The following is a 27,399-nucleotide window of genomic DNA, read 5'->3' as shown; positions in this document are numbered from 1 at the left end:
TTTCCAGGATGATAATGCCTTTTGAAGTGAAAGAAGAGGTATTCTATCCCATTCCTACCGAACAGCTATCCTGAGTCCTGTTAGGGTTTTGGGACAACGTTTGGATAATGCAGTTTTTAAAAGTCCAAAAGCACAAAAATCCATTTGTGACACATCGGGAGATTTAGTAGGGATATCAGTGAACGGTATGGCCTTGATACCAGTTTTTTGTTCCATTTCTTTTAGGAAATTTACAGTGGATTTTGATGTGTGACTGCTAGTTTTGTCCTGATGGAGTCTCACAGATGGATGGCACTGTGGGTAAAGCGATGGTATTTCATTCAGAAAGATTGGCGATAAAGTATGTTTCTGATAGTATTTGGAGTTAATCTTGACATTTTTTGCACTCTCTTTATTAACTTGCCATTATAAGAAAACCCAGCAACAATTATGAATCCCTTAGAAAAGTTCGATTGTTTGAACCATGTACTTAATTTTTTTCTCCCCTTTTATGATAATAAATGGCTCTTTTTTTTTTTGTTACAATCATTTAAATACACCCATGCTTCATCTATTGTGACAATTGGTTTCCATTTTTATTTGGATAAGTGTTTCTCATGTAGAATTCTGCAGCGTATCCTACGTTGAGCGATATGCTTTATAAGAATACGATGCACATTGCATTTTTTCGCTTTCTTAAGATTTAAATCAACGTCTATCATTTTGTTCACAGTGGATACCGAGCATTTTAATGATTTTGCAACTGTCCTTTAAGTAGGGGAATTTTCTTTTAACATTAAACAACGTACCTTTGCAATAGTCGAAGATGTCCGCGTTTTCCTTGGATACTTGTTTGGAATTTTTGTTCCACTTGACGCTCCAATTTGACGTTTTTTTTCCCTTTCTTGTTGATGATATTACCTATCGACACTTTAGATGTCACAAAACCATGACTCTCACATCGTTTTTGGATAACGGAGTATGCATATTTCTCTTTGGAAAGAGCGCAAATGTAGCCTTCGAAGTACTGCTTCATTAAATTCGCCATTTTGAATAAAAACAAAACTTTCAAGCCACAGACGATAATTTTGACTTTTAAAAAGATAGTACAATTGCAATTACTTCTTTTGCAGCAAACGAGTTTTTATTACCGCTTACCAAAATCGTCTAAAAAATGTGCGAACAGCCTCTGTACAAAGTATTGTAATCTCGAAAAATGTCGAGTATCATATTTCAATGAAAATGCTCATGTTGAACCGCTCTCGAATCTACTTGAACGTTGTTTTATCCGTGACATCTGTACTTACGGACAGAATAAAGGACTCTTTCTTCCAAAGCGGATTGTAAAATGGATTTAAATTCGATTCAGAAGAGATTTTTTTGCTGACATTTGTACGTAGGTACGTACGTATGCGTATATATATCTTCCATAACTCAAAAACGAGTAGCCTCAGAACGTTGAAATTATGTATATGGGACTCCTATAACATGTACATGTGCACCTCCCTTTTAGGTTGCAATCGGCCGCACCAAAAGTATATAAATATATGTATATATATTCTCACTCTGTTACCTGGCACGATGAACTCAGTTGTTTTATTCCTATATGTTGATAAATTGCTCATTTTTTGCTTCAAAGGAGAATGACGTATATTATTTTTTTTGTTCCGGTTAAGTTTTTTATATCTTTCTTTAATCTATAGAATAAAATTTATTTAATCTATAGATTCAATAGCTATAGAATTATCAAAAATTTAATATGTTAAGTGGCACTAGGCTTAACGAGATGGGCATTTGTTTACATTTGAAACACTTGCAGAATAATGAATTAAGTCATTTGGTGTGCCAAATTCAGTGTCCTTTTGCACACTGAGATCAAATTTTAACTTTCAGTTTTGTGCAAAATTTTGTCTTCCTGCCCGCTGTCCAAATGACTTGTTTTCACGTAATTTTAATTGCGAAAGTTTTTTTTAGCTGTTTTTAACTGTATTTGGGGTTTTAGGTTTTTCTGCATTTTACAATTTTTAATGAAGATGGTTTGAGTTTTCATGTATTTTTTGTCTTGCCGCGAAGTGAGAACTGAATTGATTGAAGAGAAATATATCTCTAGTGAAATTTGAGGCAGTAAATTTAAATCAAGTGCAGCAAAAAATGTGTATAATTTAATAAGTCATGTGAGCTCCACATCAGGTGTTTTGCAATAGTAATTCAAGAACGAAACTTCTACTGGATACAAAAATTTTATTAGTATGCTTCTTTACTGTTGATTACTAGGATAAACCTACGACTGCATTTGTAGATTTCATATTTAATGCCTCATTCATTTCCGGACTGTATTTCAGTAAATAACGAAAGGCTACTTTTATCTAACAGTGCAACTGGGCATTTACAGTGACTAATGTTCTTAATTAAATTGTATCTGTTATTATATCTGTAGTTGCCTCCAACACAGTATGCCAACACACAGTATACTGAAACACGGATACTTATAAACCGATTCAAAGTGCCATAGGCGAGGAAGACAGCCCTGTCAATCTGCAAAATATGTCTCTTAAGCAAGACCCTAATTTTTAACAATTCAGGAAAGATGGCCGGGCAATAAGAAATGTATGCAGTTGTTAGTTCTGTGTCCGGACAGATCACAGTTTCTTTATATTTTTCCTACCCTCTCTCTCAATTTTCAGTCCTCTGTGATGGCCAGTTCTAAACCTGACTATGGTTTCGGTTTTAAATGCATTCCATTGATGTTATGGACCTGGTGCTTTATTGGAAATGAATGTCCCTTCAATCTGTATTTGGCCATGGCATTTGCGTCCGAGAGTGTGACATTTATTATTATTGTTGAAATTTGGAGCCTGTTTTGCTAGTTTATCTGCGTTGTCGTTATCTGCAGTGTTGACGAATTGAATGTCCCTTCAATCTGTAGTTGGCCATGGCACTTGTGTCCGAGAGTGTGACATTTATTATTATTGTTGAAATTTGGAGCCTGTTTTGCTAGTTTATCTGCGTTGTCGTTACCTGTAGTGTTGACGAATTGAATGTTCCTTCAATCTGTAGCTGGCCATGGCACTTGTGTCCGAGAGTGTGACATTTATTATTATTGTTGAAATTTGGAGCCTGTTTTGCTAGTTTATCTGCGTTGTCGTTACCTGCAGTGTTGACGAATTGAATGTCCCTTCAATCTGTAGTTGGCCATGGCACTTGTGTCCGAGAGTATGACATTTATTATTATTATTGTTGAAATTTGGAGCCTGTTTTGCTAGTTTATCTGCGTTGTCGTAACCTGTGGTGTTGACGTGCGTTAGCCACCATTGAAGAATGCAGACCTTATCTAACTTTTGAATCTCGTTTAGACCTTGCTTTCAGTGAGGTTCCATCGATGATTGCCTGGTACAGCTACTTTTGAGTCACAGAAGACAAAAAGTCCTTTTGCTTGCTGAGAAATGGGAATGGATCTGTACATGTCAAGTGCCTCCGCTACTGCCAGAAGCTCGCAAATGAAGTTACAGCCTGCGGCTCCAGTGCCAATTTTGTGCTGATAAGTAGTATCGCCTGGGGTAGTCAGGAACACTCCAGAACCTCCAATCACTGATTGTGTCATCATATGAATTGGAGACTGTTCAACGCTCCTTATCTCTTTCACTTTAATGATGTAATCAATTCCTTTTTATTAAATGGCTCTGGTAGGTTGAGTACTATTTTAGAGTTCTTAGAAAGACAGGAAGGAAATATTGGCTCTTGGAAGATGGAAACGCTGCTGAAGTAATGGCTCTTCCTAATCAGTATAGGTGTTCCCACTTTGGAGTAAAGTGTGATTGATAGCATCCGTTGATATTTAGCTAAATATGGAAAGCAAAAATGAAAGAATTAACGAAAAATTAACATAAAATAACTAATTAATAAAATTAAATGAATAATTTACAAGGTTTTAAAAATGAAACATAAAATTATTATTTTAATTATTAAAGAACACAAAGATAACGAAATCAACTTTTTTTTTTTTTTTTTTTGTCTTTGCTATCAATGCCTTCCCTGATCCCGAACATGTAACGGCAGCTTAGTCAAGTCTGACTTAAAGTTAGTGGTCTTAAGACGAATACAAGCATCTGGAATTCTGCTAGTTAGCGTGCTTCTGTTCTCACTTAAAATAAATTTCATATGTGAAAATATTTTCTCGCATTTGTAAGTTGAATCGAAGGCAGACAAGCCAATTTTTTGGAATTATTAGCTACGGATTTTCATTGCCAACCGTATCGATTTCTCCTTGGAATTATGTTACATATTTTTACTTCCTTGTACGAAGTAAAAAGGAAGTATTGTAATCGCGAAAAGTTTCAGGCAGCATATTTCAACGAAATTATCCATTTTGACCGCTATCGACGTACGTATCTCGCATAACTCAAAAACCAGTAGCCACAGAACGTTGAAATTTTGTATATAGGATTGCTATAATATGTAGATGTGCACCTCGTATATTGGTTGCAATCAGCGGCACCAAACGTATATGAATATATTTATATATATATCCAATCTGTTGCCCGGCTCAGTGATCTCAGTTCCTTTACTCTTATATGTTTGTAAATTGTACATTTTTTGCTTTAAAAATGATCGAATTATGTTGTTCTTATCTTCCGGTTAAGGTTTTTATGCCTTTAGTAAATCTGTATGCAATATTTTTAGAATTATCAACAATTTTAAAGTTGTTTAAGTGCCGCTAAGCCTTTGTTTTGACGGCGGCCATTGATTGTTTACATTTGGAACAGCAGACTAGTGGAATTGTTGCCAATCTAGAGAAACTTGGCTTCGCAACAACAAAGATAACGCCTTCATTTATTATTGCCCATTAAATCATGCTTAATCCTTTCTGGAATACCTATATTAAAATTTATAAATATCTATATTAAAATTTACTTCGTAATTTTTAATATAGATATTTTGAGTTTTTATGTATTTTTGCCTTCTCGCGAAGTGAGAACTGAATTAATTGAATGAGAAATACTCAATCGTCTGTGAAAAACTGTTTCTTTTTTGTTTTGTTTGCTTAATTTCTTTTATACATCGTTCTAGCTTTATTATAGTACTTTAATAGAACATTTGGCAACGATTAGATAATTCTATTCTTTAAATGATATAAATTTTGTGCATTATGAGTTATAATATGAACGAACTATAATACTGTTAAGTGAATGTAGCGCCAGAGTGTCGCTATGGTAAACAAATACTAGAGTTAATTTTAAAGAATGTATTTATTCTATTGTGGTTTATGCGCTGTCAGCGAAATAGATTTAATTCAATCCAATAAGTTTAAATGAAATGCAAGAAAAAATGCGTATAATTTAATATTCCATACAAGGAAGTCATGTGGATTTTCACATCAGATTTTTTATTACATCAGATGAGACATCAGATTTTTTATTACTTAAGAATCAAAATGCATGTTTGTTACTGCAACTTTGTAATCAAACAAAATATCTTTCTTATTATTTATTTTCAGTTTAAAATTTTTATGGATTATTCAAGTTATTATTCAAGTTATTATTATTATTTTAGAACTTATTTTGATATATTAAACCTTACTTTCGAAACTCAAGTGGGTCACTTGAAATTATGAAATGGTTTGACCCACAAATCATAGGTAGCCGAGGCCTCAATTACCTTGATTCCTCACGCTATAATATATCTTAATTTTTATCAATTGGAAGTGGGAGAAATACCTTATAAACCCTTTAATTACATGCACTACGGACTTTGTACACTTTTAGAGTTTTATCGGACATTTAATTACATGCGTTAGTGTATTTTGTATACTTTTGGAGTTTTATCGGGCACTTAATTACATGCACTAGTCTATTTTGTACACATTTGGATTCTTATCGACACTGAATTACGTGCACTAGTGTATTTTTCACACTCATAGGGCATTTAATTACGTGCACTAGTGTATTTTGTACACTTTTGGAGTTTTATCTGGCCCTTAATTACGTGCACTAGTGTATTTTGTACAATTATCACTCACATGTATTTTGTATATTTGTACAATGCATCGCGTGGTTAAAGCTTATATCTGGAATATATAGAGCAGGAAAAATTAGCTTGTAAAGTTTAAGAAGACAATAATAGTCTTAATAAGTCACAATTTATGTTAGTCGTGCTTTTAATTTTTAAAAACCGATGCGAATTGTTGGACCGGCAGAGAGAAAAAGGATCATTACAGGTGAAAATTAAATTCTGCTTTAGATCTCTAGCAGCCAAATTACAATTGTGAAGTTACATAATCTGTGCGACGTTAATCCATGGAAACAACAAATCTTCTTCAGTTTGAAAACTTACATTAGCATTGTAAGAGAGAAACCGGAAGCACTTCCGCAGAGAACCCGGTAAATGTAAACATCGCCAACTTTGGCGATAATAGTTCAAACCTGGTAACCCAGCCGATTTATCGTTTTCGCTTGTTCGAAGTTTGCAACCATTTCTCTTGCGTTCATTTTGTTGAAATATCCCAGGCAGCACGTCTCCAAAAATATACGTATAATTTTGGTGAAATAAGGGTATGGTATTTTTTGCACGTTACTTTTACGAAATTTATACGATTGAAAAAGGCTGAAGTTACTGTTGACTCTTGATCGTTATTTTCCACACGTTATTTTTACGAAAATTATACGAATCCGAATGTACTAATAAAACTACCGCCATGATGGTATATTTTATTCGTCACTTTTACGCATATTATACGAATCCGAATGTTCTGAAAGAAACTACTGCCTTTATGGTATATTTCATTCGTCACTTTTACGGATATTATACGAAGTCTAAAAAGATTGAAAATGAAGTTTTTAATTCAAGATATTTAGTGTATTTCTGGCATTTCACTTTGTTTTCCTTGTCCACGAACATGAAAAAAGGGACATTCATATATGAGGCTAAAATTTTTATATAAATTTTAACATGTGAGCTAAATCTTTACGTGCATTTTTGCAAAAAATTATATTTTCTTAATTCAAACATCTTCAAAATAACTTATTTATTTTCTTATATCAAATTTGTTTTTTTTATTCATATCAACACTTACATTAATTTACACAATTTAATTTCTTTTATGAAAATCCTATTACCCATTTAACTGGAATAAGCTGTATATTAAATTTGTGTACTTACTGAGTTTGGTACAATACTCTCCTTAATTTATTTAGCAAATGTGGGCAATTAAATTGGAATAAGACTAGCAAATCTTTCATGTCGAGGAATAGAATAATAAATACAGCAAAAGATGCTCGAAAACGTTTAACTTCTTGAACAATAGTTTAATGTAGACCAAAGGATCATTAATTATAATCAAAGATATACTAATATTTTTATTTAATAATAAAAATAATAACTCTACGAAATTGCAAGCTGAATCCTGATATTTTACATATATTTCAGTTCCTTTAATCTTTGTTATAAAAATCATATGAGGCTAACTTTTTTAAATTTTGTTTAATGTACGGAAAAAATGATATAGCGATTTTAATAATTTTTATATGAGGAAAAAATTAATAAATAATGTAAATAAATAATTTTATATTTTTCCTGAAACAGTTAAAGACATTCTTAATATGGAGATCTACAGAATAAGTACAAGGGTCCAGTTAAATGAACTCAAAATTTGCATAGTTAATTTTACGCTAACTTATAAAAATTAACCGGATTTATGATTATACACTGAGCATGCGCATACACAGACATTTCTATTTTTCGTAGAAAAATTTAATTATTACCTTAATACAGAGATGCTGTGAATATAAATTTATATAATGCAAAAGTAAGTTTATTTCATATGCTAATTTAGAGGCTTTCTTAATATGTTTAATTATAAAGAAAAAAAAAAGCATTGCAATTCTTGTTCACTGACCAATGGCAAAGCAGACACTTTCTACTTCCGGTTGTGGCGGGATATTTGTGAAGTCGGCACTCAGCAATGGCGGTCGAAAAGAATGGTAAAGTCGCAAAGAATACTGTTTGTTCGTGGATTGGCGTTTGTGACTGAATCCATCGAAGTTACTAATTATTTGAAGAAAGTAAGTGAATATTTTATATTTTCAGTGTTTAATACTCGTACTTTCTTCACCTATATGAAATTTTATAAATAGCGTCTGTGTAGAAAATGTGATTTTCCATGTGTTGTTCTTTTGTGTACGAGCCTAATGATTCATTTTCAGGATTTGGTACTGGTTATGACATAGAATACCAAAACAATGAATTGAAAAAAATTTGCACTAGTCTGTTTCTTACTGTTTGTGTCACTCCTGTTTGTATGTGTCACACCTTTTTATAGTTATAGTATTTTTACTCAAACGTTTTAATATTTATCTTAAAGCATACTGTAATTAAGCAGGAAATAGCTTTTAATGGAAAAAGAAAGGCAATATTAACATACCTAATTGTTCAGAAATCTGTTATGGAAATGTTATCTACCTTATGCCAAAAAGTAAAGCATGTAACTTTCATTTATTTATGAAATTCAAAATTTTTTTTTGCTTAGTGTTTTCCCTAAAAATAATTTAATTTCTTATTTTTGAATTTAGTTTTATAAATTTGCTTTAATATATAATCTTTAACTCAAAGATATTGTGCTATTAAAAAAGGAAATTTTATGCCACAGAAACACAGGTACTTTGTTCCAAATCTGTGTTCATTTTTTTATATATATATACTGAATTTTTATGCACTTGTAATTACTGAAATATATCCTTTCATGAATAATAAGTAAGTCCTAAGTCCTTTCATGAATGCATTTCTTTTTTATTTGTTTGATTTTGTTGTTTTAAAAGATCTGCCATAGTTAAAGTAAGAAAATAAAGTAAGAATGCTTTACTTTCAGTTTTGAATAAATTTATTACTATTTACTGCAGCTTCAAGTTTCTCTAAACATAATTTTCGAAGTCAAAACTTGATAGTTATGTTGATTATTAGACTTGCATGAAAAAATTTATTGAAAAATTAGTATTTGATCTAAAATACCTTAAATTATTTGAATTATATTTTACTAAATCATGTATTTTGATATAACTAGATAGTTAAAAAAATTAAAATTGTAAATGCGCAGAAATGCTTATATAAAACCAAGAAATTGTTTATATTTTTGTTGCTTTTTCCCTTGTAAATTAATTATATATATATATTACAGTCTGGGGAGTCAGCACCCTGCTGAATTGTAGTAAACGAAGACGTCCAATCTACTAGACCATCAAAGATGCAGATTTGGATTTTCTATTTCATAGTTATTGAAATCATAATGGTATGTTTGTTTAAATTAGTACTGTTTATGAATGTGATAAAAATAAATTCTGATAAGCTAAGAAATGATTTATTTTCTATTAATTATGAACTGTAAATAATGTAACCAATTTTCTTCATAGTATTTACTAAACATTTTTTTTTTTTTTTTTTTTTTTTTTTTTTTTTAAATGGAGGTAGTCTTATTTATACAATTCTTGCAGAGATACCAAGAAATAAAACATTTCAGGAATTTTCACTCAGTATATCTTGATGTGTAAAATCATGTTGTTCAATGCCATATTACTTTTTCACAGGAAAGTAATTTTATTGATCTAACATCTGCATAAGTCAAACTTTTTTAAGAATGATTACAGTTTCTAAGCTAACTTAAAATTTTCAGATTTAGAAAATGTATGTTTAATGTAGCATTAGTTTTCCATGGAATAGAAAAGGTTTTCAAAATGTTCAGTTGTTAGAGGGAAATAATATAAATGAGATTGTCCTGATACAGTTTCAGCTGGAAATGAAACTGAATTTTCGGATAGTGAAGATTTCATTTAAGAATTCTAATAAAACTGATTAATGTAAATCCTCTGCATTTAAGAATTCTAATAAAAGTGTATAACCTACAAGGATTGCCAGTTTAGGCGAGATAGGTAGTCATCATAATACGTACCTTATATTTTATTATTTTTAAATTAAATTGAAAGTAATAACTAGTTTTCAAGAATGGAGTTAAACTAGACTTGCATTCAACTCTGGTTTATTGTGTTAATGATGTTTTGCTGTAACAAATATGAATTTTTTGTTTAAGTATAATAATTTAAAATGTTTTTTCTAGAGAATGAAGTACTGCCACTAAGGTAAAGGTGCTAATTTGCAAGGTAATTTTCTATTCTACATTAACTCAATCTTTATGTCCTGTTACAGATATATTGGCAGAAATAATGAAAACCTGACATTCAAAAAGAAAAATAATAATGTTGAATGTAGTATATTAGATGGTTAACTGCGGTTTGGCAGCTCATTAATAATCTTGCACATATTGAGTACGAATAACTTTGACAATTACCGGTATTTTCAATAGTATAAAATTAGGCAAGAAAGCAGCTTTAGCTTAGCACCGATTTTAAATACAACTCTCTTAACAATATTGGTTTGACAAAGGTAAAATATAATTGAATTTAATAAGTTGGAAATACTATCTGTGAGTTAAAAAATAATTTCAAATAAAATTTCTTTTTTCAGTTTTTCATGTTATTTATTTAATGTTATTGTAATCTGATTTATCATATTTAGTCACATATTCCATCCCTCTTTGCACTATAGTATATAATTAAAAGGACTTATCAGTTTCAGCAATATTTTTTTTACCAGTATACATTTTTACCATAACCTTGTTTCTAAATCATATCCTGAAAAATTAAAAGTACACAAAGAAGGAAAATATGCAAGTAAATAATGGCATTTAGTGTTGTTTATGTGTCTAATATTTGTACTAGATTGTAAAAGTTATAAAATTCTATTAGCTTTTTTAAATTGAGGTGCTTCTTTGCACCCAAATGGTTAAAGCCCTAGTGTGACTTTGGTACTTTGATCTAACTTCTATTCTTAATAAATAATCCAGCTGCATGCAGTTTACTCAATTTCTGCCATGTGTAAGGTAAACAATATTAGCTTTTTTTAAATATATCTTTTACAACTATTCCATCAGGTAGATTTCTTTCATATTTTGCCTTAATTGAGTCATCCTGCTAATTAAGAATTTATTAAAGTTAATATGTTAAGTTTTTGTGTGTATAATTCATTTTAAATATGTGCAAGCAAATGCATACATTAACAGTTACGTAGAATTATGTTTTGGGTATCAAATTCAGAAATTTTGGGGCTGTTTTTAGAAGATTTATTAATAATTTATACTATATTAATATTGGTAAAAAAATTCAGTGGCTTTTATATGAGAGTATATATTTTAAAATAGCTGCATGATATGGTAGAGGTAAAAAGCTTCATGTGGATCATAAATTAATATTATGTGGCAATTTTTCATTTATTTAATAAAGAAAACATTCAAGCCACAATTAAAATTTTTTCACTGGATTATTTGCATACAAAGTTTGCAGCAAATATTTCCTGCAACAGAAGTGACAATTTTTATTTTGCCAAGACAGGAAATTTAGTTAGTGAAAGCAGTAACTCTATTTTGAGATGTTAAACAGGAAGGCAAATTTTTGAATTTAAATTGATTTTTGAAGGAAGACTTCATTTAGTCTTGCTATCATTCTACGTGGCTCTTAACTTTTTTATGGTATTTATAATTTTATTGTTATTCAGCTTTCTGTTTGCTTAGAATGCACATGAATGTAGACTTGATATATTTTATATTGCAAACTGAGATGCCATTGTTATCATAATTAAAGATTTTTGCTCTGATTTGGAGGAATTTACGGATAATACTTTTGATTGTGTATTGGTTTCTGGTTTATTGAAATGTGTAAAATAGCCTGTTAATGCATATACGTATGTTAATGACATGTATATATGAAGTATTCTGTTATATGTATATAGTGTTGTGATTAGTTTTCTGCTTACTCTTTATTTAAGAAAAAGTTATCTGTAAGAAAGCGAATATTCTTTACTATATGTAGGAGTAAAATTGAAAAGGCTAATGCAATATAATTAATACAAAATTAAGTTTTTTCTCATGTACTTAAATACAAACATAGCCATTAAAGACTTTCTCAACCTTGCAGTTCTAAACAAATCTTAAGTATTTTTTACTTGAAATTATAGACATTGTGTAAGGTATATAATTGAAGTTTGCTGTGTGATAGTATGAACTTAAAATTTTAATTACTGAAATGTAAATTTTTAAATATGAAATACTCAGTGCATTTTATATGCATCTTTTAATACTTCAGCTATATTTAAAAACTGAAAACATCTGAAATGTGAAATTATTACAAATTTTTATTTTTCTTGTTTAGGAGCTGTTCTCAAACATTGGGTGAAAAAGAATTCACTTTTACAAAAATTGAACAGGATATTAAAGGCAGCGAAATATAGAACAAATATGCCGAAGCTGAATGAAATCTATGTTGAATTTTATTATTGAACAAATTATGCTTTTCAGATTTAATGTTAGTTTTTATTGTTTAACAGTAATTGCAGTTTTTAAATACCTGTAAAATAAACCTAATTCTTAAATTAATTTCATGTGTATTTCTTTTGCAAGTATTACAGTTCATAATACTTCAAACAACTTGAAACTTGATACTTGTTAATTTATGTGGGATATGTTCATATTAATTGTATAATTTTAAATAACTCATTGTCATCATATGAGCGTAATCTAAAATACAATTTGCATTTGACAACAAATTAATAAAATATTAGCCAACTTCTAATTGCTTTCTTTTGTCCAATTGCCTCCTTTTAAATCATTTAATACCATAAAGCTATTTGATGAAAAAAATAATTGGTATGTCCACATCAACATGTACATTTATAATGTTATAGAAAAAGTCACATGACATAAATATTTAAAAACTTCAATATTCCTAAACAAATTAACTTTTTAAAATTTCATCTGGTATATAAGATAAAATAAAGAACATATTTAGGTAATTTTGAATTTGCATAATTTTATGAACTTATTTATGAAATTAACAGTTACATTGTAAAAGGGAACTTTTTAAAAATGCCTCGATAAAGCATTTCTTTTGTAGAGGTGAACTTTTAGTACTGATCTAATATATTTATAAGATTTTAAACTGAGAAAGACAACAATAATAGATTACAATACATTGCAAGATTGACTGATAAATGTAAAATTTTTACATATAATAATTATGTGTGTAATTAAAACAGAAGTTACTCGATTAACTTGCATGCAAATTAATATTTTCTTTAACATGTTTGGGATAAACTGAATTTTAATAAATAAATATGTATATATTTGTGTATTATCTGAAGATATGAATGAAATATTTATGACATTAAACATTCATCTTCAAGGAAAATAAAGTCAACTTGGTAAACTATTGGAAAAGGTAAGTTTTCTAAAATTTCCTGGTCTATATTTAACAATTTTAAAATTTAGCACACTCATTCAAATAATCTAAACGTATGATGTTTTCTTTTGTCCTACATTCGTTTACTGAATTTGTTAATTAACTATATTGTACTTTAGATAGAAATTAACGTAGATATTCCCTGTATTTTACGGTACAAAAACTTATATATTTGATAATAATTGACCTAAATCTTCCCTATGTTTTCTTTGCATATACGAATGACTTTGGTAAAAATTTAGTCCGATGTCTTCTCCTCTTTACTGTGTATAAGTGCACATTTTTGGTAAAAAATTTGCATAAATCTCCAATTACCTATTTACTGCATTTTTCGTAAAATGTGCTTATTTTAATCTCTTATTTTTTATATAAATTATGCAAAAATGTTCTGCATATTATGATTAAAAGTTAAAATTAATTTAATATCAAATTTTTACATATCCACCTTTTAGGTATGTACAGCAATATGGAATATATATAACTGGAAAATTTAAATGCAAAAAAATTAATTTCTATTCAAAAATTACATAACACTAAAAGGCTGAAAATCACTTTTAATATTTCATTTCAAAGTGACTACAAAATATGCAATAAATTTTGTAAACCTGAGTTCTATGTTTTAAATCAATTAATGCTATCGTTCATTTACATGGCATAAGAAAATGTCCTTCAGAAAAGCAAATAATTTATTTAAAGTGTTATTTAGTAAACAACTGTTTGCTACAGTTTTTTACTAAATTTAAATTTATGAAATGAATTTAGTAAACAAAAATGCAAATGAACGATGGCATTAATTGATTTAAAACACAAAATTGATGTTTACTAAATTTATTGCATATTTTGTAGTCACTTTGAAATGAAATATTAAAAGTCATTTTCAGCCTTTAAGTGTTATGTAATTTTTTAATAGAATTTTTTTTTTTTTTTTTTTTTTTTTTTTTTTTCATTTACTAGTGCATTTAAATATTCCATATTGCTGTACATAACTAAAAGGCAGATATGTAAGAATTTGATATAAAAATTATTTTACCTTTTAATCATAGCATACAGTTTTTGCATAGATTTATATAAAAAATATGAGATTAAAATAAGTACATTTTATGAAAAATGCAGTGAAAAGGTAGTTGGAGATTTATGCAAATTTTTTACCAAAAAATGTGCATTTATACACAGTAAAGTAGAGAATACATCGGATTAAATTTTTACCAGTCATTCGCATATGCAAAGGAAACATAGGGAAGATTTAGGTCAATTACTATCAAATATATACGTTTTTGTACCGTAAATTACGGGAAATATATACGTTAATTTCTAACAAATATATACGTTTTTGTACCGTAAAATACGGGGAATATCTACCTTAATTTTTACATAATATATACGTTTATATACAGTAAAAAATCGGGGAAAATTACGTAACTTTTTACTAAATATATACGCATACGGGAAGCAAAAAATTGAGATTTACGTATATGCGATAAATATACGTAAATTTTTACTAAAAATATACGTAAATCCCTGAAATTTACGTATATTATACGTAAAAGTTGCGAATAAACAGTAGTCTCTCGCGTAAATATACCTAAATTTTACGTAAAAGTTACGTATAGTATAACAAAAATATACGTAAATATTTAGTAATTGCCACTGGACACTTTTTATGATATTTTTACGTTCAACTTGAACGTTTTTTATACGAAAGGCCATTCGTAAATTGCACGTATTTTTCTCGTGCAATTTACGAATGCATGCTGCCTGGGTGTTGTTCGCATTTGCAGATTTACATTATTCTTCTCTTATTTATTATTATTTTTTTTGAAATTTTAACAACGAATAGATAGTCGTAGATAGAGACCAGTTCTCGGTTCGGGATGAACGGAAGAAAATACGGCGGGAGGGGTTAATGCTAATTTGTAACACTGCTGTTCACGTTGTGTGTTCTTAATTATTAACAGCTCTAAGAACCATGAGGTTTCCAACCTCTAAAATAATTTGTTTCCGTAGGCCGCAAAAATGTGCATGTGCATTTTAAATAATGTTTTTATTTTTATTATTGGTTATTGTCATCTAAAATTATGAGAATAAATCAATTTTTATGGCGTAAAATTTTAACAAGATAATATATTGTTAATGCTTTTCTAACAATAGCTTTTCAGAGGATGGTAGGTGTGACATAAATAGATGATTAAATTGAAATAAAAAAATATTGATTATGTAAGATGACAGAATAGTTTGATGCATCACCATGGTCATCAAAATTAGCAAACCACTGCTGATGTAAGGAATATATTGTTTCCTGTGTTAATTGGAATTTAAGACAAATTTTTTTCGTTTCTCACGTTTAACCGGTTAATTTCAATACATTAATAATAATATATAATTTTAAATGAATTTTTATTTCCGTTATAAATGCTTATATATTGTCTTATGTTTAATATATTCTTTTCTGTGCTAACTTGAATTTAATTCAAATTTATTTTCGTATATCACGTTTAACCGGTTAGTTTTACATCTTCATGCTTATTATCTGTGAATTTTTACTACCATATGCTTGTTTTGTCTGCTAACTTGAATTTACATGCACTAAAAATCACGTTTACAAAATATCACATTTACGGCATTACGGCTCGGCTCACGTCGATGAACCGCGAGCTTGGCGAGTAAAAATGCAACGGCGCCAACAGATTCTTTCCCGAAGCGCCAACCGGTTCTCTGCGAATGAAAACCCGAGAAACCTTATAAAACTTTATTAAATCACCTGTAGAAGCTTATTTTCCCTTTTCTGCATCTATGAATAATGATGCCAGTACGACAATGCAAAATGTAAAATAGGACAGATTTCCTCGATAACAGGCATAGTGTTAAGCAAGGAAGAGTCAAAATAAAATTCTTTTGTAGAGTGGGAAAATGGTCAACAAATGGTTATTAACTCCTACGCATTGTCGAAGTTCAGTGTTTAAGTTGTTTAGTTGTAACGCAATAAAAATAGAAAAAAGTAAATGCTGTTTCATACATACACATGTCTAAAATACAATCACGACTAAAACCATGCGAAAATCAGAAAGAAATAACCGATGCTTAGGACATCTAGTGACATTTTCACGAATCTCAAATATAATTTTTTATGAATGCGCTTGACTCGTTTTTAGATGTATTTTAGAATTATTATATAAAATGGCATTTGTCTTGCAAAGCTTCCTCTGAAAAGGGAAGTAAAAGTGACGTACAAACGCAAAATACGTTTGTTATCAAATCCTGCTACAGCAAGCCCCGGTAATAACGAATCCCGGATATAACGAATTTGGTTCCGTTCAATTTTCTATACCCTTAATGATACTTCATATCGCTTTAACGAACTCCAAACATATGAAAATCGGATATGAAAACCTTTATGAATAATTTTGAGTGAAATATGTTCCGGTTATTTCATAATTTATTCCACTTGCAAGGTTTAACAAATTATTAACCTTAAAACCATCCATATTTACGGAATTCAGATGGTGTAAAACACCTTTATATTACTATTCACGTATCATTTCTAACTATTCTCTGTGCTTCATACAAAAGCCCTTCGTGTCAGGTGTAACAATTCTTGTAAACCAGGACACAAAATACTTAAAAAAACCTGGTCACACACTAGCTTAGAAGATCACGCAGTGTCACAAAAATGATTATTCATAATGACAAATGTATATTTTACAGAGACGCATGTAATTCGAGGGATGATTCTGAAATATGACTTTTATGAAAAGTAATTTAGCAACTAAAATGATTAATGTATGAATTATTTATGATTGATTAATGTAAAATGATTAATAAAAAAGGAAATAATAAGAAGATAATGATTTCACGTAATAATAATATAATAATAGTACAATAAGACCCCGCTTAACGCTGTTTCGTTTAGCGCTGTTTCAGTTTAGCGCTCTTTTATTTCAACCCGGGGATTCCACGAAATCGCTCGCAGCATACGGGGATTCCCCGAAATATTATGCAGCGATAGGTTTCAAATACATATCCGAAAGAGTGTACTTGTATTTATTGTTTGGTGCGGTATTGTACAGACATATTTTGAAGGAGTAAATGTGGAAGATGTCGAAGAAATAATTCAAGAAGCAGCGGCTAGTCTTTCTAATGATGAGCTCAAGGAATTAATTGAACAAGAAAAAAACAAAAATGTTGACAGCAGTGATTCAGAAGAAGAGCAAAAAGAACTTTCGATGGCGTTTGTAAAAAGGAGTTTGTCTACCATAACTGAAATAATGGATCAATTCATTGAAAATGATCCGAATTTTGACAGGAGCTCAAAAGTAAGGCGTGGTGTTAGAGATGCTCTATCCGTTTATGAAGAACTTTTAAGAGAACAACGCAAAAGAAAAAGGCAAACAACATTAGATGCTTTCGTCACAAAAAGGCAGTACACTGAAAACGCGGAAGGCTAACTAAATATGACTGACTGAGAATTTTATTTGTTTTATTTTAAGAATATTCGTTTTGTTATTTATATTTTGTTTTTATTTTTGCAAGAAATAATAATGTGGTATTAATTTGGGCTTTAAGAAATAAATGTTTGGTTTTATTTTTATTAAAAAAACATACTTTTTAAATTTAATACCTAACCAATTTCCTAGCCATCTTCCCCTAACCCCAATATTTACATGTAAAGATAGCCTCGTTTAGCGCTGTTTCGCATTACGCTCTACTTTGATGGAACGTATCCCCCGCGTTAAGCGGGGTCTTACTGTAATTAACATTTAATAAATTTTTCAAAATTTGAATTATCGCTAATTTCTTTTGATACAAGTGACAATTTTTTTTATCGCTTTTTGAATCATCAGATAATTTAGATCTAACTCTTTTAGATGATTTTACTCTTTAATATCTGATCATAAATTATATTTTACTCTTTTAGATAGGCATATAGTAAGTCAAGAATCTTGAAAAGCGATTTATTGTTAAGTTTAGAACGCACACAGAAACGTCAGATGGCTGCAAATGACCCTTTTGTTAAGAACTCGAATAACTGAAGAGAACATGCTCCTTGCGCTTACAATACAACCAGCATTTACAGCGTAAACTGAAAAGTAAGGAATTCAGATTTAAATCAAAGCTAAGTTGTAAATTTACACAGAATTAATTAGCGCGCAAGTGGACTAAAACCAACCCCTGCGTGGATTGCACTGTTATCAAGGTTAGGTTACTGTTGCAAGGCAAGGTTAGGTTACGAAGCGAAGATAACATCAAATGTGGTTTAGGCACTTTGTTAAAATTATTTGAAAGTAAGAACTATGTGACTTTTTTATCCGGTCCTGCACCTTGGAAGGGAAAGGAAAATAGGTTACCATATATTAAGAAGTTCGCCAAGTGAATTATTCTTGGCGCGACTGAAAAAAAGCGCCAAGTTAAATTTTTTAATTTCTCTGTGAATTTCGCACCACATGTTACAAAATTGATTATATAAAATATCAGATAAGGCGACAAAATATCAGATGTGGTTTAGATACTTTAAAATATTAAATTATTTGACAGTAGAAACCGTGAGTGAGATTTTTCACGCAAAACCAAAGATGATTATATTGTGCCATACACGAGGTTGGATGATCTAATTTGATGAAATCAAAAATTTATTAATAAATCAAAAAAGGCAGACAAATGTACCAAATCCAGAGGATGAAGTCATATAAAAAACCAGGCAAAAGCACACATTAAAATACAATACACAATCTTCAGAACAGATTACATTAAGCAATAAAAGCCAGTTTCTTTTAAATAATAAAATAAATTGCAAAATGACCGCTCTTCCTATTAAACGGTCGAGAGGTAAGTCACAGCTATTATAATATTTCTGACGAAGACTATTAAAACGTGGATACTCAAGCACCAAATTCTCAGCTGTTAAAAGGTAGTTATGTGTCCCTCTAGTGGGACCTTGACAGTAGGAACAACGTTACATTTTTCCCCTAGCGCACAATGTAAAAAGGGAGAGGAAAATAGATTGCTATGTATTAAGAAGTTCGCTAAATAAATTATTCTTGGCTCAATCTGAAAAAAATGTGCCAAGACAAATTTTTGAAGTTCTCCGTAAGTTTCGCACCAAATTTTACAAAATTTGAATTGAAATACGAAAAAAAAAATTCGCATTTCATTTCAAATAAAGTCCAAATTTATGTCAAAATACCTATATTAGACCAAAGTTATATATAAATCTAATGTATATCCTAAGTCGCGCTTTCGGCACATGAAAGACGCAATTTGAATTTCGTTAATCGGCCCAGTAGAATGGGAGATATAAAACTGTCCCCCTTTTTTGAGGGGGAGAGGCGCAGTGTACATATAAGAAAGCACCATTAAAAAATATCAGTAATAATCATCACTAAAACTGACTTATTACGGGCCCAACAGCGGCCGAGCGGTAAAGTCGCTGAACACTGGTAGTTCGGTCCGAGGTTCGAATTTCGCGAACGGGCTGGCTGCATGGGCGTTTTCGTGGTTTTCCCGATGTACAACGTGTATACGAGAGTTTCCCTTAGAACGTCCTCCACGAACCCATCCTCCACTTAGGCAGATAGCCCTCGTGTGCTTTGCCATAATTAAATACACACACACTGAGTTATTACTAAGCTTCGATTTATTTACATTAATTAAATTTTAAAAAATAGTAAAAAAGAATATTACATCACGCGTTTCACGACCGCCATCGTTACGGCTGTCGTCGTATACGCGCCGGGGAAAGTTACATCACGCAGTTACAGTTGCTTGGACATTTTCCACGTAGATATATTTGACGTTCTGTGTAACTAAAGAGTAAGCAAAAGTAAATTCTTAGTTTTTTCAGAATTTTCCTTTAACATAAATTGCATAGTTCCTGAGTTTGATGGGACTTATTTTTCTTTTTCTGTTATATAAAGAAAACTTTAAAACATTTCACTCCGTTAATACTAATGTAAGTTATTTATTATACAAATTTTAAAAAATGTTTATTGTACATCTAGAAAATAACGTGACAATTAAAGCGGGGAAAATACAGCGGTACATCGTAATTATTGAAGGCCCATCAGCTGCCGAGCAGTAAAAATCGCTGAAAACTGGTATTTCCGACCTGGGTTCGATTCCAGGCGAAAGGGCCTTAAGTGTAACGTTTATATAATCAGGTTTAAATCAGGTTTATAAACCAGGTTTCGTTCGAAAGTTCTCCACAAAGGCACCCCTCCCCTTACGAAGGTAAACTTATTCTGCTTTGGTGTCATCTCAATAAACCAAACCTTAATAATTCTTGAAGAAGCGAAGTATATTTGCTTCCACTTCCCTAGCGTGCCTTCGTGGTGTAACGGTAGCACGCTGGGCCGGTATTCCAGAGGTCCGTGGTTCGATTCCCGGTGAAGGCGGTTGCATGTTTTTCATCTTTTCTTTTCAAATTAGCCTAATGTGTCTACAAGTGGCGCCCGAACTAAAAGGGTTGTGGATGATGATTCTCCGCGCCCAGGATTTGGCGACTAGATCCCCTAAAACCCTAGTCGCCATTTAAAAAGGGGCGTATATAAGGTATTTCTCCCAGTTCCCTAGCGTGCCTTCGTGGTGTAAAGGTAGCACGCTGGGCCGGTATTCCAGAGGTCCGTGGTTCGATTCCCGGCGAAGGCGGTTGCATGTTTATCATCTTTTCTGCTTCCAGTTAACCTAATGACTCTACAATGTATGCATATAAGCACACTGAGTTTAGAATAAGAAAGTAAAGAATAAACATTTAAACTAATAACAACAATAACATAAGAAAAAAGAGAAAGTTTTAGAAATAAATGTCACATATTTTATAAATATACGAAATTTTTGAAGAAGCGTTTTCTTTAGCTGGAATAAAATTATCATATATAAATCTAAATCCCCTTATTCTTGTCATTCATAACTTTCGTTTTTTCTTTTCATAACTTTAAATTTTCTTCGTAGCTTAATGCCCGAAAGCATTCTTTACCTCAATATTTTTCTATTTGAGACGTATTCAATACTTCTTTACTTCTTTATTACTTTGCAAAAGATATTGCAAAAGATATTATTCTAGTCTTTCTACGCGTTTATTTGAGCCATAAGTCTCCACAGCTAGGTAGGAATATTTGAAAACGCACCGGCCATTCTCAATTGACAGATGCTTTTTAAATCACTATACGGTATTTTCCCCGCCTTCTTAGCATGCCTTCGTAGTGTAGTGGTCTGCACGCTGGGAGTGCATTTCAAAGGTCCGTGGTTCGATTCCCTGCAAGGGCGTTGCTCATTTTCCATGATTCCTGCTTCCAAAAAAAAAAATATCTAATGTCTCTACAGTGGCGACCGAACTAAATGGGTGGTGGATGATGATTCTCCATACCCAGGATTTGGCAAGTAGGTCTTCAAAAAACCCCAGTCTCCCTTTAAAAGAGGGAGAATATAAGGTATTTCTCCCACCTTCTTAGCATGCCTTCATAGTGTAGTGGTCTGTACGCTGGGCGCGTATTCCACAGGTCCGTGTTTCGGTTCCCGGTGAGGGCGTTGCTAATTTTTCATAATTCCTGCTTCCAAAAAAATACCTAATATCTCTACATCATAAATAAAATTATTTTAAGAAATTATTTTGTATTATTATTATTAAGAACCTATATATAATCACAAATAAAGTTACATTAAAAAAGACCTAAAATGTATTACGTATAAATAAATCTCAGCCAAATATTAACATTTTTATGATGTAACATAATTTTTAAATACATTAAAAGTAAACTAGTAATAATCAAAATTGATTTGAAAATATTTTAATTTAAATAGCTTTAAATTTTTTTATTTAATTATTTTAAAAATAAAGAAATACAAGTTTAACAAACCTTTGCTGTAAGAAAAGTATAATCGAGACCTAATTATGTAATAACGAAAAATATGACATTTCTGAGCCATTTTTTAAAACGTTTATTTGAATTTTTGAGACTTATTCGCTGACACAAATTAAATTTAAGTTCTTTTAAAGGGATGGTAACTACGAAATACGCTTAATATTATTAGCTTTATATTCAGTCTTTGTTAAACCTCAAAAGTCTGAAACACTTTAATGCTCATAATTCTTTCATAAAGTGCACACGGTCAAATCTTCGGTCAGATGCAAGGTCAAGGGAGAAATTTGATCGAGTTTATCATCACGGATATGGAAAAAAAAAAACTGTCCGAGCATTTCCCCATACCAGAAACCGGAAAGCAGTCAAACAGGCCGAGTGGTTACTCCTTTGCAAATATTGTGAATGGGTGTTCCCTTTCAGGTTATTTAGTTTGGTTTCTGAACTTCCTTGATTACTCCAATGTAATGTCCCACACTAAGGCATTGGTACGATGACCTTTGATGATATTTTGAGAAAACTTCAAAGTTATTTTTTTGCCTTATTAAAAAGTGCAATTAAGTTTAAAATTTTTACTACTTTTAAAAGATCTGCGAATCTGATGCATAAAAAATTAATGCTTTATACTACACTCATGTCCATAAATTAAGGATAATGCTAAATCAGGCAAAGGAAGAGTTAGAAGCAAAACAAATTTGACTTATTTGTAAAGCTTATTTATTAAACATAAAGAGTAAAAAAAAGATGCTATATGTTTGATATTATTAAAAAATTAGCGATTTTTTCTCCTTGGAGCAAATTACAAAAAAAAAAAAAAAAAAAAAAAACTATTTACAAAAAACCAATATTACATGGTTGGTATGATTGTTAATACATTGTATGTCTCCCAGACGATGCAATACAGTCCGTACAACGCCTAGGCATGCTGAGTATCAAATTATCGATCTGATCTTGGGGGATATTACACCACTCATAAAGCAATGCTCTTCGAAGTTCCGGTAGACATGTAGGAGGAGGTTGACGGGCTGCAACTCGTCGGCCAACCATATCCCACACGTGCTCTACTGGATTCAAGTCCGACGAATACGCTGGCCAGTCCATACGGGTGATATCCTCCGACTGAAGGCATTCACTTACGATGTTTGTACTGTGAGGACGGGCGTTGTCATCCATAAACACAAATTGTGCGCCCATGGCGCCCCGAAACAAACGTATATGTTGTTCCAGAATGACGTCCCGATAAATTTGGCTTGTGATGGTTCCAATTTGAACATGCAGGTCAGTTCTGGAACCCAGATAAATTCCACCCCAAACGAGCACTCCTGCACCACCGTGACGGTGTCGTTCAATGATGTTTTCTTGGTGGTATGGAGCTCTCCATATGAAAGTCCGGCGAGAATCAGACTGCAAGCTAAACCTGGACCCGTCGGAAAACATCACACAAACCCATTGTTGTGGTGTCTACAATGCATGCTGTCTACTCCAGGCTAACCGCAGGCGACAGTGAGTTGCAGTAAGTGGAACGCATCTGACAGGTCTACGAGCATATAGACCAATCTGCCCTAAGCGTCTGTACACGTTCTGCCTTGAAATTGTCGTACCAGTGGCTGAATAGAGCTGACGAGACAGGTCTGAGGCTGTGCTCCGCCTGTTTGTTTTCGCAGTAACTGCCAAATACCGGTCCTCATTCGGCGTTGTAACTCTGATGCAACCTGTGCTGTAACGTCTACTCACATTACCATCATCTTGGAATCGTTGCCAAAGCCTGGAGATGACACTCTGGACAATTCCAATTTCGCCTGATACTTCCAATTGGGTACGCCCACATTCCAGATCGCCGATAATTCTACCACGTAAAAAATCATCCAAATGCGTCCTTTGTGTCATAACCATTCGGTTATTGCACTGAATTGCTCATAAAGCGCCTGCGAACAATTTTACTTCGTTGCCTGTATTTCTTATATATCACTCTCTTACACTTTCGTCATTGTGACGTACCATCGGTGTCATCTGGTTACTTCCTGAAATTTGCATATGATCCTTGAAGATGTGTGTAGTGATTTTACAGGTGATATATTTATTTTAGAGTTCGATTTCCGCGTAACTCCGAATTATCCTTAATTTATGGACATGAGTGTATTTAGCTAGGTCGGCATGTGTATGTGAAGTGAATTTATGGCTGCTACTAAATCGAATTAAAGTGGACCTTCTCTAAGACGACAATCCTGTGATTTAGGGTGATCTTGACCTTTCTCTGGAGCTAAACAGTTTTGAGAACATGCCAGTTTGTGATGATATATATTTATATATGTTATATATTTTTACAGTTTGCTTAAAGCATAATTTACGTTACATTTGTAAAAAAAGTTGAATACATATTATAAGCATGTTTAAATAATATATCGAATACTGTAAAAGACAACACATAAGGTTCTCGTTTATATTTTTCAAGGATGGAATTCATTCTCGCCTGAATTAAAGTTTGTCTGAACGGAGAATAAATATATCATAAAATCATATACCGATAAAAGGGGCGAAGAATTTCAGTATGAGCATTTTTAATCTTCAGACGAAATCTGCAATCTTAGTAGATCTTCAACCGAGTAATTGGTACAGTAGTTGAGATAGGAGATCTGGGACATAAATTGGAGGCCACAACTCAAGTTTGACATGTGTATTCACGTATAAGCAAATAATTGTAAAATTAGAATAATTACAGTTGGAAATAATGCATTAAAAGTTGCTTCGTGTTGGAAATACATTCAAAAACTGTGAAGGACAACTGTATTTTCTCATGTCTGAGAGTAGGCGTGTCTAGCGTTATTTAATTTGACATTGGAACCAAGGTCAATAGACAAATAAGGTTAGGTTGTTTGAAACGCTCGAATTCAGTAATATTTTTCATATATAGAAGTGGGAGACATGAACGCACTGTAGAGTCATTAGGTTAATTGGAAGCAGAAAAGATGAAAAATATGCAACCTCCTTCGCCGGCAATCGAACCACGGACCTCTGGAATACCGACCCAGCGTGCTACCGTTACACCACGAAGGCACGGTAGGGAAGTGGGAGAAATACCTTATATACTCCCCTTTTTAAAGGGCGACTAGGGTTTTACGGGACCTATTAGCGAAATACTGGGCGCGGAGAATCATCATCCACAACCCTTTTAGTTCGGGCACCAATTGTACAGTCATTAGGTTAATTGGAAGCAGAAAAGATGAAAAATATGCTACCGCCTTCGCCGGGAATCGAACCACGGACCTCTTGAATACCGGCCCAGCGTGCTACCGTTACATCACGAAGGTACGGTAGGGAAGTGGAAGAAATACATTATAACACAAAGGGAGTCGAGACTAGTTGCTTTTGTGCAGTTTTTGAGTCACTGACGTCGTTAATAACGTCACGGAACACGAAATATATTGAAGTAATAACGTTAATTAGAGCCAGGATACAGATTATTTAAATTAGTGTTTTGATATATCGAGTTCACTGTTAAGTTCAGCACTTCTGGCGGCTATTCATTATGCCTATAGCGGGGATCTTCATTTAAGTGTATAGCATCATTCATGTTTGCTGTGCAAAATGCATAATGTACTCGCAGTAGCGTCAAGAAGAAGTTTTGATCTTTTTTGCCGAAATTTACTCAGGAAGGGAATAGGATATACTCAGGAAAGGTTAATTATACTTTATTGCTCAAAGTACAGAGGCTGTTCAAAAATTTTTTAGACGATGTATATTGTATTCACAAAACTAAATTACAGTGCAATTTCCAGGATAATAATGCCTTTTGAAGTGGCAGAAGAGGTTATTCTATCCCATTCCTCCCGAACAGCTTTCCAGAGTCCTGTTAGGGTTTTGGGACAACGTTTGGGTAATGCACTTTTTAAAAGTCCGAAAACACAAAAATCCGTAGGTGACACATCGGGAGATTTAGTAGGGATATCAGTGAAGGGTGTGACCTTTATAACAGTTTTTTGTTCCATTTCTTTTAGGAAATTTGCAGTGGATTTTGATGTGTGACTGCTAGCTTTGTCCTGATGGAGCCTCACAGATGGATGGCACTGTGGGTAAAGCGATGGTATTTCATTCAGAAAAATTGGCGATAAAATATGTTCCTGATAGTACTTGGAGTTAATCTTGACATTTTTTTGCACTCTTTTTATTTTTAACTTGCCATTATAAGAAAACCAGCAACAACAATGAATCCCTTAGAAAAACTTTCTTTCGATTCTTTGAACCATGTACTTAAATTTTTTTCTCCCCTTTTGTGATAATAAATGGCTCTTTTTTTGCTACAAACATTTAAATACACCCATTCTTTATTTATTGCGACAATTGTTTTCCATTTTTCTTTGGATAAGTGTTTCTCATATAGAATTCTGCAGCGTGTCCTGCGTTGAGCGATATGCTTTGGAAGAAGGCGATGCACATTGCGTTTTTTCGCTTTCTTAAGATTTCAATCCACGTTTATGATTTTGTTTACAGTGGACACCGAGCATTTTAATGATTTTTTAACTGTCCTTTGATTAGGGGGATTTTCTTTTAACATTAAACAACGCACCTTTGCAATAGCCGAAGATGTCCGTTTTTTCCCTGGATACTTGTTTGGAAATTCTGTCCCACTTGAGGCTCGAATTTGGCGTTTTGTTTTCCTTTCTTTTTTCCTTTCCTTTTTTTCTTCACAAAACCATGACTCTCACATCGTTTTTGGATAACGGAGTATGCATATTTCTCTTCGGAAAGAGAATAAATGTAGCCTTTGAACCACTGCTTTGTTAAATTCGCCATTTTGAATAAAAGCAAATCTTTCAAGCCACAGACGATAATTTTGACTTTTAAAAACATAGTACAACTGCAATTACTTTTTTTGCAGCAAACGAATGTTTATTACCTCTTACCAAAAGCGTCTGAAAAATGTGCAAACAGCCTCTGTAAAGTTAACAGACGGTCCTCTCTCAGGACGTTCAGAAAAGGTTCTACTTCAGCTTGAACTCAAGAATACTAAGAAATAAAACTTAACTAAACTAAAACGATATAGCCGATGATATGAAACTTCTACAGGATTTGGCCCCTTAACCCTAATTAAACGGCGAAACTATCAAGGGCCTGAAGTTTGGCTGAGCATAATAAAGCTTAAAGTATGTAACCTAAACGGGATCGTGCGCTGGTCAGAATCTCTCACTCTCTAACGAAGTCAGTAGAACTTCAATTTTAAATACTTGTTCTTCCTTCATTTG

At 32.1% G+C, this 27,399-nt stretch overlaps 1 protein-coding gene and 1 long non-coding RNA gene across 2 annotated transcripts in view; one reads left to right on the top strand and one right to left on the bottom strand.

Annotated features, from left to right (window-relative positions):
* Window positions 1-2,219: 2,219 nt before the first annotated feature.
* Window positions 2,220-27,399, bottom strand: part of LOC118188084 (very long chain fatty acid elongase 7-like) — a 119,919-nt gene continuing 94,739 nt past the window's right edge. The window contains exon 9 of the mRNA XM_085824349.1: window positions 2,220-3,818. The gene's annotated coding sequence lies outside the window, so the exon portion shown is untranslated. The remainder of the gene's footprint in view (window positions 3,819-27,399) is intronic.
* LOC118179384 (uncharacterized) lies at window positions 7,909-12,695 on the top strand. Its single transcript, XR_015043237.1, has 4 exons — window positions 7,909-8,036; window positions 9,146-9,256; window positions 10,079-10,121; window positions 12,225-12,695. It is a non-coding gene; the product is annotated as an uncharacterized LOC118179384 (long non-coding RNA).

This window comes from Stegodyphus dumicola, chromosome 9 (assembly GCF_044657685.1).
Source record: "Stegodyphus dumicola isolate Sdum_Otavi_A_Nest chromosome 9, ASM4465768v1".
Lineage (NCBI taxonomy): Eukaryota > Metazoa > Arthropoda > Arachnida > Araneae > Eresidae > Stegodyphus > Stegodyphus dumicola.
Note: the sequence above shows the minus strand (reverse complement) of the source record. Positions and strands in the feature narration are given on the sequence as shown.